The sequence below is a fragment of the Marmota marmota genome, unplaced genomic scaffold (assembly GCF_001458135.2).
Source record: "Marmota marmota marmota unplaced genomic scaffold, marMar, whole genome shotgun sequence".
In the NCBI taxonomy this organism is placed as follows: Eukaryota; Metazoa; Chordata; class Mammalia; order Rodentia; family Sciuridae; genus Marmota; species Marmota marmota.
In genome coordinates this window covers 8,888,890-8,903,357 of record NW_025999853.1, presented here as the reverse complement: position 1 = coordinate 8,903,357, position 14,468 = coordinate 8,888,890, and the positions used below count along the sequence as shown (strand labels likewise).

Sequence of the window (14,468 nt, the reverse complement as noted above, 5' to 3'; positions counted from 1 at the left end):
GAGTGTTTTAGCGAGTGTGTTCTGGAGATCTTTCTGAAGAGCTGCAACAGTTCCAAAGACTGAATGATGACAAGGAACCAAAGACTGAAATTCATTCATTCAGTGCTTCTCGATCTTTCATGTATGAAAGGGTCATTTGAGTATTTTGTTAAAATGTGGGTTCTGATCCAATCGGCCTATGCTGGCACTCAAGACTATGTTTCTTAGGAAACTCTCAACTGGAGCTGATTCTGCTGTTCCCTCGACCATGCACTGATGATCAAGCCATCCTGTGGCTGGATCCCACGGCTAGCCTATGGCAGAGACATGGTGTAAACCCCAACAGGATGACTTCACACACTGTTGTGCTACTCATGATACAGTATGTTTTTATTTACCTGGTTTTTTTTTTTTTTTTTTTTTTTAGTGCTCTACTCTGTATCCCCCACCAAGTCCTATGTTAAGAAAATTGTCAATTCTATGCTCATTGCCTGAAGGGAGGGATTGGGAGGTCTGGAAGCAGAAGTAAAAGTGTTTTTGTCTCCACGACCTCTTTCTTGCCTTGTATGCCAAATCTAGCCTGAAGCTGTCCTCTAGTGAACATCATACTTTAAAAATCTTTCAGATTTCCTACAAAAATTCAGGATTACTGGCTGTTTTTTTAATGTGGTATGTCTAAGAACAGGGATGTACCATCCATAGACAGCTGTTAGCTGGACCTTGTGATACCCGTCCTTTTCCAAAGGTACAGGGTTGTTGGTGGGCAGTGGTCCCTGACTTTCCAGCTGAATGGTTTCCCATTATCTACATGACTCAGAGATGAAGGGAATCTGGGTAAAATGAGATGTTTAGGAGAGCAATTGAAGAGTTGGTGGGACTCAAGGAAGAGGACTAGACCTAAAGACCGTGTAGTCAGGAATTAGGAATGCAGGGCTTTGGGGGGAGGGCCTGTCACTTGATCTCCTATAGGCTGTCAATCCCTCACTTGAGTGAGCATGATCCACCTCTTTGATGTCCCAAGACTGACAGATGATTGCATGGCTAGCATCTGACAAGGACTTTTTTTCTATGACTCCATCCAGGAGTGAAGGAATGGAAAACAGGGAGAAGTGTGTTCTCAAATTTTATTGCCATCTGACACACCCATGGGGGTCTAGCCTAATCTAATATTATCTCACCTTGATTACATCTTCAAAGTCAAATTCCAAATAAGGTTTTATTCATAGGTTCCAGGAGTTAGAACTTCAACATATCTTTTGGGGGAGACAATATTCATCTCCCAACACACACTATTGAATTGTTCATATTGGAAAACTCATTCAGGATTCCATAGAATACCTGCCCCAAAGACTGTAGGATATCATTCATTCATTCATAAATTATGATTCCTTTCACTGTGGATTTATTTATGATTTCTAACCAGGATTGTCTTATTTATATAAGTGAAATGTCGAAAACTTTGGAGAGGGACATTAACATCTAATTGTTAGTATGTGAATTCTCACTGAATCTTTACAGTTCCTCTTTAATGTAGGTATAGAAATCTCATTTCACAGCTCAAAGAACTTAAGAACTTGGCCTGAGTCATATAGCAAACATATCCAGAGACAGATATTTGAGTTTAGATTTGTCTGATTGTAGAAATGTTTTTTTCTACTGTACCCTGGTGTATCTCTTTTGGTTTCAGCAGATCTGGATACTTTCTTACTCCCTTTTATACTAAGTGGTGGACCTAGAGTAAGTCTCTTAATTCTGCTGAAATCCATCTTCTTTGAAATGGATATAATAAATGTGATCCTTCTGGGTTTTCATTAATTTCTAGAAAGATGAAGTAAAATGTGGAATTGGAGTTTTGGCTCTGGCTATGTGATTTCTGAGCATGTCATATTAGCTTCCAAAGCTTTGATTTCTTTATCTGTAAAAGGGAGATAATTATATCCCCAATTTAAAATGACTGCAAAAATTAAATAAGCGTTTTTATATCTATATAATACATTTAGCTTAGTGTCTGGCCATGATAAGCTCACAAAGATGATCTACAACCAGGTATTTAAAAGAATTTTTTAAATGCAAAGTTCTAATTAAAATCAATTACTAAAATTAAATTTTATGTTAGGCTCAATAAAATTATGTGCTCTCTGAAGTCAGGGTGATTTTTCTGGGATTTATCTATTTAGACATCACCCTGGTTTGACTGTAGACTGTAACTCATATCTCTGTACACCCTAAAAGGCAAACCTATCCCCTTGGCTGGAGATATTACATGTAGCAAGAGAAAATCTCCTGCCACAAGGACTTCAGATGCTCCCCTCTGGGGGTAAAGGGAGGCTGTCAGCCTGTTTTAGGCTATATGAGGTCTCAGAGTCTCTGACAAGGCCCTCATTAGCTCATCTTTGTTTGCACGTGCTGTGACCTGTGCAGCCCCAGTAGGGCTGTGCTTGTTCCAAATCATCACGTGGTTGGCTTCCCTAGACCTGTTTCAGCTTGAGTGACTCAGGGCAAGACCAAATCCTATCAAAGTATTCACCAGAGTACTCTAATAAACCTTGGAAACATTTTCCGCGTTCCCCAGGGGATCCCTCATTTATCAACTAAGTCTTTTAGCTTTTATTCTCATCCTTTATTCTTATCCTACTTTCACTTTTATTTCACTCAAAGACTAACTATACCTGTGCAAGTTTCAGGGTTCTTTCCATACCCACAGTCTCTTCCGAGAGAAGTCAATTGATACATAGATCTTGATACTTTCTGCCCCTATGATTATGACCACAGCTATTTAGACCAGGGACTACTGTCTGCCCAAAAGGAAGTTACCTGTAGCCCAAGGTATGGTGCAGCTTAAGGATTCTGAGTTCTGTGACTTATAATGCCCAGCCAACTCCTCTCTCTTGAGGAGGTTGGAGTGAGACACCAATAAAGGAATATGAGGATGGTGAAGAGGAGAGGGCTACAGGATGGCAGGAAGCAGAAGGCACTAAGAAGAAGCTAGGATCAGAGGGAAGACCTGTGCAGAAGAACATGGGGTATCTAAACAGAGAAAGCATGAGTCCTGAGCATTATCCAATCATGAGTAGAGGAGCCATCAACTGTGGGTGCCAATTCCAATATGGCCATTGGGTCCCAGAGACTTGATTTAGACAGCTTAAGTTTCCTAAATAGGAATGTAGACTGCATTATTTCATTTTTAGATGGAAGCATCAAAAAAGAACTCTGGAAACTTGAGGAAAAAGGAAGTGAATTAGAAAAATATAAAAGGCTCTTAAAATCAGAATAGCTGAAGAAATAGGTTTGGAGAAGAACAGAAGGAAGATGCTTTATTCAGCTTTCCACTGCTGTGACAAATATCATGATAAATCAGTTCACAGAAGAGGAAAAGTTTACTTTGGCTCACTGTTTCAGAGGTTTTAGTCTGTGGTCCTTTAACCCTGTTGCTTTGGCCTGTGGCAGCACAGGACATCATGGTGGGGACATGTGGTAGAGGAGGCCTGTTCACCTCATGGTGGATTGGAGGCAAAAGAGGGAAACAAGAAGCATATGGGATTCCGATATCCCTTTCAAGGGCCTGCCCTCTGTGATCTACCTTCCTTCCATTAGGCCACACCTCATAGTTTCCACCACTCCCAATAGCACTGAGGGATGAGCACCAAGTCTTTAACACATGGAGGAGCTTTGAGGGACATTTAAGAACCAAACTACAGCAGAAGACATCCATGGGATCCTAGAAGCAAGTTTTGCCTTCCTGAGTTTTGTCTCTAAGTCATGTCAAATCTTAACCCCACTTGACTTAGGAGTAAAACCCACCAAAGTAGCCTGCATATCTCACCAGGATCTGCCGTGAGGTGAAAAAATTGTGGGGAATATTGATTAATAGAAATTAGGTATTTTTTTAAAGTAAAGTACGGGGGTCTGGATATTGTTGGGGATTAAAAATCATCATCGTATCCTTTGAAATCTGACTGTTTGGCTGATGACTTTGCTGCTGACATTGCTTTTTGGGCCTTCATCTTGACTTTCATAACCTCCTGTGAACTAAGATTACCTTAGCCTGAGTGGACTTCCCTTATGTTCTCTTATTTTGCAGATCTTAACCATGCCAAAATGGTACCCAGTTTCTTTTCCCTTTATTGGTTTATTGTTGGTAGACTGCATTATTGTTCCCATTACCTCATTCACTCCTTGTGTTTCCTGCCATGTGACCTTCCAGTTCCTCTCAATGAGGCCAAGTAAGCTTACCTTTTGAGTTTGGAATCAGCCATGTCACTTGCTTTAGTTTGCGGACACAGTGCAATCAGAGGTCTGACTTGTGCATGTGCAACTGGACATTGCTCACTTGCACTGCTAACATTGCCAAGAAAATTACATGCTGTAGGTATTGTTCTGGTCCAAGGACATTGATGGTTCTATGGAGCACACATGAACATAAATCTGTAACTAGAAACCAAGTCTAGTTGAACCTGGCCTAGACAAATAGATCTCTTCTGACCTGCAGATGAGTGACCAAAGGTAAAACATTTAATTTGGGGTGGTTCATTATGTAGCATTATTATGGTAATAGCTAACATGTATATCTCACAAGGTGCAGTAAAAATGGCAGAAGTTTTGGAGTAAGATAGACTTGATTTGGAATTCTAGCATTTATTAGCTGCAAGACTTTGGAGAAATTTAATCACTTTGATTCTCAGTTATTAGCTGATGGCAGAATAATCCCATTTTCCCTTTTCTGTTCCTGAAGCAGAATTTTTAACAGTTTTATTGAGGAATAATTGACATATTATATATTATATGAATCTAGCTTGATAAGTCTGACATATACAGTTTCTTGGTGCCCTTTTGTAATTTCTCTCTTATTTCTCTCAACCTCTCTTCCATCCCCAGGCAACAAGGGATCTGCTTTCTGTCAACATAGATTTGGCTGTATTTTCTAGAATTTTATGAAAACATACAGTTTATACTCATTTTATTATTATATTTTTGTCTCCTTTCATTTAGCATAATTATTTTGAGATTCATCTATGGCATGTGTATTGATTTCACTCTTTTTAAATCCTGAGTATATTCCTTTGCATGAATATAAGAGAATTTATTGATTTACATGTTGATAGTTATTTCAGTTATTAACACACTTTTGACTATTACAAATAGTAATAAGAATAAATTCAGGTACAAGTCCTTCTTTGCATGACAAACTTTCATTTCTCTTGGGTAAATGCTTAAGAATAGAAGGGCTTGATTATGTATGGTAGATGTATGATTTCCTTTTATTTTTAATTCAACTTTGTAGAGATAATAATAAAATTACAGGCAGTCTTAAAAAATATGTACAGAGGTTTCCCATATATATTTTACCAAGTTTCTCCCAAGGATAACTTTTGAAAAGGTATGTTATAATATCACAACTCAGATGTCAGCAATAGCACACTCTACCAACATCATTCAGTGTATATTTAACTTCATTTCAGAAACTGCAATGGTTTTCCAGAATATCTCATCTACTTATAGTTTCAAAGCAGAGAATCAGTTATCCAGTTTTCCCACACTCTTCCTTTAATAGTGTTGCAACTATTTTCATTTTAGTCACTCTGATGTGTGGATAGTACTATCTCATTATGCTTTTAATATGCATTTCCCTCAATTACGAATGGCGTGAAATACCTTTTCATCAGCTTATTTGCCATATGTATATCTTTTCTATGAAATATCTGTTCATGTATTTTGCTTATTTTGTAATTTAACTCTTTTTACTGTTGAGTTTTGAAAGTCACGTATTCTAGATACTTGTCTTTTATCAGATGTCTGGTTTACAAATATTTTCTCTTGGGCTGTCGCTTATCTTTTAATATTTTACAAATGGGATTTCAAAAAAGTAAAAGTTTCCAATTTTGTTGTGATTTCCTTTTATGAATCTTTCTTTTGATGCCAAGTATAAAAACCTTTTGCCTAGACTTAGGTCTCAAAGATTATCTCATTTCTATTAAAAAAAAGTTATAGTTTTACAGTAATTTTATGACCAATTTTCAGTCAACATTTGTGTAAAGGTTGAAATTTCTTTTTATGATATGGCATTGCAATTATTCTAGTATTATTTATTTAAAAGGCCTTTATACCTTTGTAAAAAAATTATTTTGGTACACTTATATGGAACTATTTTTGAGTTCTTTGTTCAGCTCCACTTTCATCGATGTATTGACTTCTCCATCACTACTTCCCTGTTTTTATTGCTATAGACACTTAATAATCCTTAATACTGAGTGTTCTTACCACTTTATTTTTCTTTGCTGAGATTATTTTTGTCGTTTCAAAATTCAGAATTCACTGTTGACAATTATCTCTTTCATGGACCTAAAAAACATTGTACCACTTTCTTCTGACATCCATAGTTTCAGATGTGAAATCTATTGTTACTCTACCTGGCAGTTCCTCATAGGAAATGTATCATTTAAGACTTTTTTCTTTGTTTTTAGCTTTCAAAATTTAATTAAGTTGTGTCTTGGTGTGGGTTTATTGGTGTTTCATTTCTCTTGAGGTTTCATGTAGTTTTTTGGATGTACATGTGCTTTTTGGTCATATTTGGGACATTTTTGGCAATTATTTCTTAAAAATCATTTTTTTAGCCTTTTTTTTTCCTCCTCTCCTTCTAGAACTATAATGATACGAGTATTGAGTTTTTGTTATTACTTCACAGATCCTTTAGTTTCTGCTTAATTCTTATTCATTCTGTTTTCTTCTCTCTCTTTTATTTTTGGTACTGGGGATTGAATCCTGGGCCTCTCACATGCTAGGCAAGCACTGTACCACTGAGCCACATCATCAGCCCTATTTTCTCCCCGTTAATATAATTTACACATGATTGTAAGACACTTTAAAATAGAAACTTAGTTTTCAAATGGTCATTGCAAATATACAAAAATACAATTAAATTTTGTATTTGGTCTTATATTCTGAAACCTATTAGTTTTGGTTTATTTATTTTAAATTCCATCTGCTTTTCTACATAGATTTTTTTTTTAACATGGATGATTATTCTAATCAGCTTTTCATCACTATGACCAAAATAATTGACATAAACAAATTAAGAAAGATTTGTTTTGGCTCATAGTTTCAGAGGTTTCAGTTCATAGGTGGATGGCTTCATTGATTTAGGCCTCAGGTGAGGCACAACATCATGGTGGAAGGGCATGGCAAAAGAAATCTGCTCAACTTATGGTAGCCAGAAAGCAGGGAGGGAGAGAGAAGAAGGGGCCAGGGACAAGATATAATCCTCAAGGTATACCCCCAGTGACCAACTTCCTCCAAATATTTCCTCCCCTATAGTTTCTACCTCTGCCAATAATCCATTCAAATTATGAATCCATCAAATGAATTTGTCCACTGATGATGCTAGGGCCCTCATGATCCAAGCACTTCCCCAAATCTGCACCTACAGACATTGCTGCATTGAGGACCAAGTCTTCCTTAAACATTAGCTTTTGGGGACATTTCAGATCCAAATCATAACAATAATCATGTTATCTACAAGCAATGACAGTTATAATTTACCCCTACCAATTCATTATCTTGTAAAAGCATATTATTTACTTTGCTGTAAATTAACTTAATTTATTTAAAAAATGTTTGTATTCATAAATTTAATCACAAAATTTGGGGAAATTTAGTAGTTGGCTCTTGCAAGCTGAGACAAGCTAACTTCAACACCACATTTTGTTTCATCTCCCATTTCTCTACCCTGCTTTTAAAAGTTATGTTTCTTGACTGTATAGTAGGAATTTTTATCTTATCATTCTCTGGAAATGATTTTTTGAATTTGCTTCCCAGTGTTCTGTACTTTTTGTTATTTCCAGTTCTCCCATGGGACACTTCTTGATTTGTTGAAGAATAGCACAGAGATATAGATTCACAATAGGCCACACTCCCCCCTAAATGGTTTGCTCTCTTAACATACCAGCACAGCTCCACACAAAGTTTCAGGAGTGGTTATTGTTTCTCTTAGGGAATATTTGAGGATTAGTTAGAGAAAATCATAACATTGTAAAGGAAAGTCTAAAGTCTGTGTGACTATTATAATTTTCCCAGTGGCCAAGGAAAACCATATAAAAATATAATCTTCTACTTTTAAATTCAATAATAATTCATTTAAAAATTACCATGTACTAGGCATGGTGTTAGGTCCATTTAAAAAGTGGACATATTCCAAGATTATAATTTGGCTATCCAATCCTTGATTTTCCCACTATATTTTCTCACTTCTCTAATGTGCTTTCCTGGAGGAATCTTTCTCCCCTGACATCTCTACCTTTAGTCGTTTTTTTCTCTGAATTTGAGATCATTCAGTCTCAGTTTTACTTTCTATGAGAGAAAAAGAGGATTTTATAGGCTTTTTAGGACATACACTGATAACATTTAACCCAGGACTCCACAGAAAAATTTGGAATAGGGCTCTAAGTCTTTTAGAAAATTGCAGAGCATTATAACCCTTCCAATTATCTTCTTTGATCACTTTATCAGTAAAAATTATAGTCATACACATTCATTATCTTTAATATTTTGCAGCTAAACATTTACTAATTTATTATGCAAGTAAACATAATTCTGAAGGAAAAAATATGGATGCAGTATCAGTCCAACCATAAGGAGGACTAATATGCTTACCCCATTGTCTGATAACTTGTAAGGCATCTCTTGCCATGGAGTCAAAACGTTGCAATGTTATGCAGATAAGCTGAGTTTCTTTGTTTCATTCATTATTTCAAAATTATACCCCTTTATGCTTTCCAGAAATAAGAAGCCCACTGCTCATCCATTTCCCTCTTGTGACCTCTTATAGAAGCAGGTCCAGATAGTGAAGCAATTTGGAATCCAGGTGCTTAAGGGAAGAGAGATGAAACAAGACATAGTCCCTATTATCAAGAAGCTTACTCTCCAGTGGGGAAAACATGAAAGACTATGATAGAATGGAAAAATACCATAACAGAGCATGGATTAAATGGTGTAGCATCATAGAAGGTACTCTTTATTTTGGGTGGGAATGTGGAAGTTTGGGGAAACACTTTACATTGGCATCAGACAGTAGAATGGAGGTAAAGGGTATATGAGATATAGAAAAGGGCATGTTTTTAAAGTGACTTTAAATGGGGAAATTTTGTATAATCTATTGTGATAGTGTGCATGTGTGAGCATGTGCATACTTATTCATCTTATTCATACTTATTCCTCATTTCATGAGGAAGAGTGATAAAGGATCACTGAAATGGTATACCAAGAAGGCAAAAACAGTTGAACATGTTAAAGAATTTGGACTTTATTTTGTAGGTGTGTTGGCCCTTGTGAGCTAGCCAGTTAATGTTTACAAGTAGGAGAACTGATTACTCAGTTGTTGGAGATAACCTTGTTGCATTAAGTATGACTTGTTGGGAAGAAACTGGAGGTAGGGACAGTTAGGAGTCTGTTAAGAAAAATCTGCTTTTCAGAGATGAAGATTTTAACTAGAGTAGTGGTGTAGTAGATAAAGAGAATGTAATGGATTCGTATTTCATAGAAAACAAGGAATGAAGGACCAAGAAAAGAATGCATTAAATTCTCTGAATGGGCTTCTTTCAGGAAGGCAGTGAGACTGTTAACAGGACTTAGAGACTTAGAGACTCAAATATCAGGAAAATATTAACAGGTTGAGTTCAGAATACCTGGAAAACTCAAAGATGGAAATGTCCAAGGCATTAGTTACAAATGAGGTGTGGAGTTCAGAAGAGAAATCAGAATAAAAGTTCAATTGACTTGACTTCATCAGAAAATAGGGTTTGTATTAGTTTCCTACTGCTGCTATAACAAATCACTACAAAATAATAATAAATTATTATGTTTTGGAAGCCCGAAATGAGTCTTTTGACAGGAAAATCAAGGTGTTAACAGGGCTGGATTCCTTCTGCAGTCTCTAGGGGAAGATTTTGTTTACTTACCATTTCTAACTTCTGAACAGTGTCACTTGGCCCCTCTCTCCATTTTCAAAGCATATCACCTAACCTTTTCTTCCATATTTACTCTCTGATTCTCACCCCTCTGCCAATCCAGAATAATTTTCTCATCTTAAAATACTTACATCTGCAAAATTCCTTTTCCCATGTAAGGTACCATATTCACAGTTTCTGGGGATTAGGATATGTATATATATTTGGGATCTAGGGGACACAGTTTAGTCTGCCATAGGCAGATGAGAAAAGTGTAGAAGAATGAGGAAAGAGAAAAAAATGAAGGCAGAAATCTGAGAAAAAAATGAATATGGAGAAAGAAGAAAAGTATTTGTACAAAAAAATGTCTCTTGGAGGTCAATGGATCGAGAAATTTCTAAAAAATTAAAACCCGCCAAGAGTTTTTTCTGTTGCTGGCTCTTCTGCCTGTGATTTCCCAGGTTTATCTTGTTTCTGGCCTATGAAGTCAACAAAAATATCAAATGGTAAATGAAGCAACTATCCAAGCCCATTTGTCAGTTCCTGATTTATTTGCTTTCCAGGTCTGAACTCTGCCCTAATCAACTCTGAACTCCTGGATAAAATCCACACTTGATATTCAGGAACATAACCCTTGGCCTCCCTTTTCAGAATTTAGCTTGTCCTTCCCTCTGGTTCCCTTCTCTTTTTACTTTAATAGGTGACAGCAGTTTTCAAGTTCTCTAAGAACATTCAACTTCTAGAATTGGCCTCTTCCTCCCTTGGACTGCTTGAGTCGAAGGGGTGAAAGCTTGGATTCTGGTGCCATCACTTAGTACTTCCCATCTGTTAGTCAGCTTTTTGTTGCTGTGACCAAAATGCCTGACAAGAATAAAGGAAGAAAAGTTTATTTTTGGCTCCTGGTTTCAGAGATTTGGGTTCATATTTGGCAGACTCTATTGCTCTGGGTCTGAGGTGAGGCAGGACATCATGGTGGAGGGGCATGATGGAGGAAAGCTAATCAACTCTTCACAACCAGGATGTCTAGAGAAACAGAAAAGAGTAAAGAGCTGGAAACAAAATATACTACTCAAGGCACACCCCTGGTGTCCTATTTCTACTGGAGGAAGTAAGTCTTCCAGTCATGCCCCTCTTGTCTAGAGTTTCTGCCCAGTAGTTCCTTCAAATTAAGAATCCATCAAATGGATTAATTCACTGATGAAGTTACCGCTCCCATAATCAAATCATTTCACCTCTGAAACTTCCTGCATTGACTAACATTTGAGCTTCCTGGGGGGCACCTCATATACAAACCATAGACCATCTTAACCAGGTAGAAGTACAGAAAGAAAGGCTCTTCTCAGTCACTTTGGGGGCATGTGCTGTATCTTTGGGGCAACAACTTGGCAAAGACCCTTTTTGCCTGGATTATCTATTCAACAACCAAGTGAAGAGTAAGATGTTCTATTGCAGCAATTCCAGAACCACATGGAAGAGAAGAGCTCAGTTCCCCCAAGAAAAGGGGTCTGTTATGACCACAAGACAGAGGGGGAGGATTCTGGATAGGCAATGAAACAGATGTCCTAGTGGAGAGACGTCTAACATTTCTACTAGGGAGACAGCAGAATTCCCATAGCATTATCAAGAACTGAACACACAGATGGTTTTTATCAGAGAGGCAAACCAAATAATTATGGCTTTAGTTATGCAACCAGCCTAAAAAAGAGTAGATTCCATTCCTCAGTACCTGTTACCTATGTAAAAAATGCTGCCAAAAGAACATATTCTCATCATCTATAGCACAATGCCTGGCAAATAGGAAAGACTCAATAAATACTTGTTGAATTAGTACAAAAATGAACTTAATGAATATATCAATCTCTAATCTTTGATCTATGGGTATTTTCAGGAGTAATTTCTGGGTTTTTTTTTTTTAAATGAAGATGATTTTTGTGAACAAATCCATCAGTAAAGGTTTCAAATTTAAATATTTGAGCCAGCATCTTAGAAACCCTAATTCAGCCTCACACACTGGCTTTAGAAAGGAACTGCTGAAAGGTTTTTGTATAATCTGATTAAAAGCTGAAGAAGAGGCGAGGGGTTAACAATTAGTGGTTTAACACCACATTTACCTAAGCTGGAAGGGTTTTTCTAAAGATCTCTTTTAAAAAAAACCTGACGTGAGGGCTGGGCCTAAAGGCCAAAGTGAACCTATCCACCGTCTTTTCTACCCATCCTTGTCCCTTTTCACGGTCAGAGTTCTTCTACACCTGAGCTCTGAGACAGTTCTCCTCCATTTTCATCTGAGACAGAATTAATTCCCGGGTACTCCGGTGCCATCAGAATTTCATAGGTTTGTACTCTGAATACACTCTACCAGTTGTAACATGAATTTCAGGGAGTTGATGTCATTACCAAGAAAGGCAAAAACTGGTTCTTGGGGTTGGGGGGAAATCTTAGTTACTGCCATGATCTGTAGCTCTGTAAAGCACCACATCATAAATGGCTGCAGAGCATATCTCTGATAATTTCATGAGGGCCAGCGAGGAAAAAGAAGGTGGCTAAGATGGTCCCTTAGAAAAACGGTGGTAATACTAACAATAATAAGCTTTATAAAAGGTTGAGAAACACCGGGTTATATGGAATACTTAAAACCCACACTAAGTCCATTCCTTTTGCTCTCACATTGCCTCAAGAAAACAGATCTTGGTAACCACTATCTAGAGTTAATAATAATAATAAATGCTATAGAAATGTCAAAAGGACAATAGAAAAACTAAAGCTTGTAGAACGTGAATAGGAATGGTCTCCTGAGACAGTGGCATCTGATCCAAGTCTCAAATGGTGAGAAGACCCAGAAGTAGAACTTTCCAGGCAGAGAGAGAGAGGAGAAAGGTGAAGGTGGAGTGAGTTGAGTTAGGGAGTGAGAGGCAGGAGGTTGTCCATGGTTAGATCATGCTGGACCAGGCAGGCAGTGGGAAGGCCTCCCTACATGCTATGTGACTAGGGTAAGTGCTCTTTGGCCATCAGAGGGCAAGTTTGTTTGGGTAGGGGTGGAGTGCAGCAGCCACATGGCTCTCACCTTCTAGAGTGCTAAGTCCAGTCTCATTCAATTCAGGACTTGGGAGAGATGCCTGGATTCAAGGTAGCAGAACACCCCTCAGCTGCCTGGGAGCTCCTGTGTCCAGATGCTACTGAGACTGGAAGAAGAAAGGCCCTAAAGGCTCTCAGGCTTCATACGCCTCTGAAACCAGAATCTGCCCTCTTTCGATTTTTGAGGTACACAGGCTTTTTTCTCCTTCTGACAATCTCCTTCTCGTATTACTTGAGTATCATGTAGTGGGGGAAAACACAGAATTAGGGGTCAGAGGCCTTGGGCTCCACAACCCCATCTGCTCATAAATCACAAGGTGACCCGTGCCAGAGTATTCCGGGATCTGGACATCCAGACCCTCATCTGGGACCATCATTAAGATTCCTTCTAGAACACAGACTCTGTGATTCTATTATCCTGTCCAGAGCTGGGGAGGAGTCCAAACCCCTGCATGCAAGCCCACCAAACTGTCCTAAAATAATCAAGCAATTTCCCTGGAAATGGTTGAGAGGAGAAGTCACTGGGTCTTTGCGGAACATGATGAAACCCAGTCCCAGCTGAATATTAAGTTAGAGAGGGGTCTGTGACTGGGTTAGGGGACTGGAGAAAGAAGGGAGATGCAGGGCTGGGAGAGAGAAATTTTAATTGCAATTGTTTGGCCGACTGATCCTAGGCAAGAAGCCCCCAAGCAGTCTCCAACACAGATATTTGAAAGGCAGAGACGGCTGGGGGATGGTTTGGTCTCTCCCTCCCCTCTGAGGCTGTTTGAGGAGCGGTCTACAGCACTGACAAGCACGGGTTTTGGAGGCCATTGAAAAGTTTTGGGTCTAAATAGGGTAGGCAGCTTGGCTTAAGTGTTGCTAAGGAATACCTGGCAACCAGCAACAATAGGCCTTTTAGAGAATCCAGGGCAAACAGTGACCGTGGTAATGGGGTGGGTTTAAGGGTCTCCTTGCCCGGCTGGGCCCCTCCTCTCCTCACACAGAGGCCTGGGCACTGGGCTATGTTCCGGAAATTCCCTGCACAAAGCCCCATTCAGTGGGAGGAGGGCCAATGCGTGTGCTTTGGGGAGAGTGGGGGAGGGGACAGGGGTAGAGAGTAGGCGGGGGAGGGGGTACCAGAGAAGGAGCTTTACTACCAAAAAAAAAAAAAACCCTCTCAAGTCTCTTTCTTCTCCCAAACACTAAAAGAGGCACAGAAAGTGCTAAGTTTGTAAAAGAGGCTGAAAAGGTTCAGAAAAGTAGCATAAAAGGGGCCGGGGAACGCCCTGTGAATTTTGAACAGATAGCAGAAAAGGGACCCTAAAAAGCAATTAGTGATGCTGCTTGTAAATGAAGAGGCAGCTAGTTTGGGGTGAAGAACTGAGGGGTGGAGGTAGGTGTTCAGGAGTCTGTAGGAGTGGGGGGGGATCAGAGCAGGTGAGGAGAGGGAGGAGGGTGGGGAGTGAGGGAGGGAAGGGGAGGTGAGGGTGGAGAGGA

General features: G+C 38.8%; 1 long non-coding RNA gene across 1 annotated transcript in view; it reads left to right on the top strand.

The window, feature by feature from the left end:
* The first annotated feature begins 12,939 nt into the window (after nt 1-12,939).
* LOC107139957 overlaps nt 12,940-14,468 on the top strand; it is a 167,053-nt gene continuing 165,524 nt past the window's right edge. The window contains exon 1 of the long non-coding RNA XR_007347512.1: nt 12,940-13,175. This is a non-coding gene — a long non-coding RNA (uncharacterized LOC107139957). The remainder of the gene's footprint in view (nt 13,176-14,468) is intronic.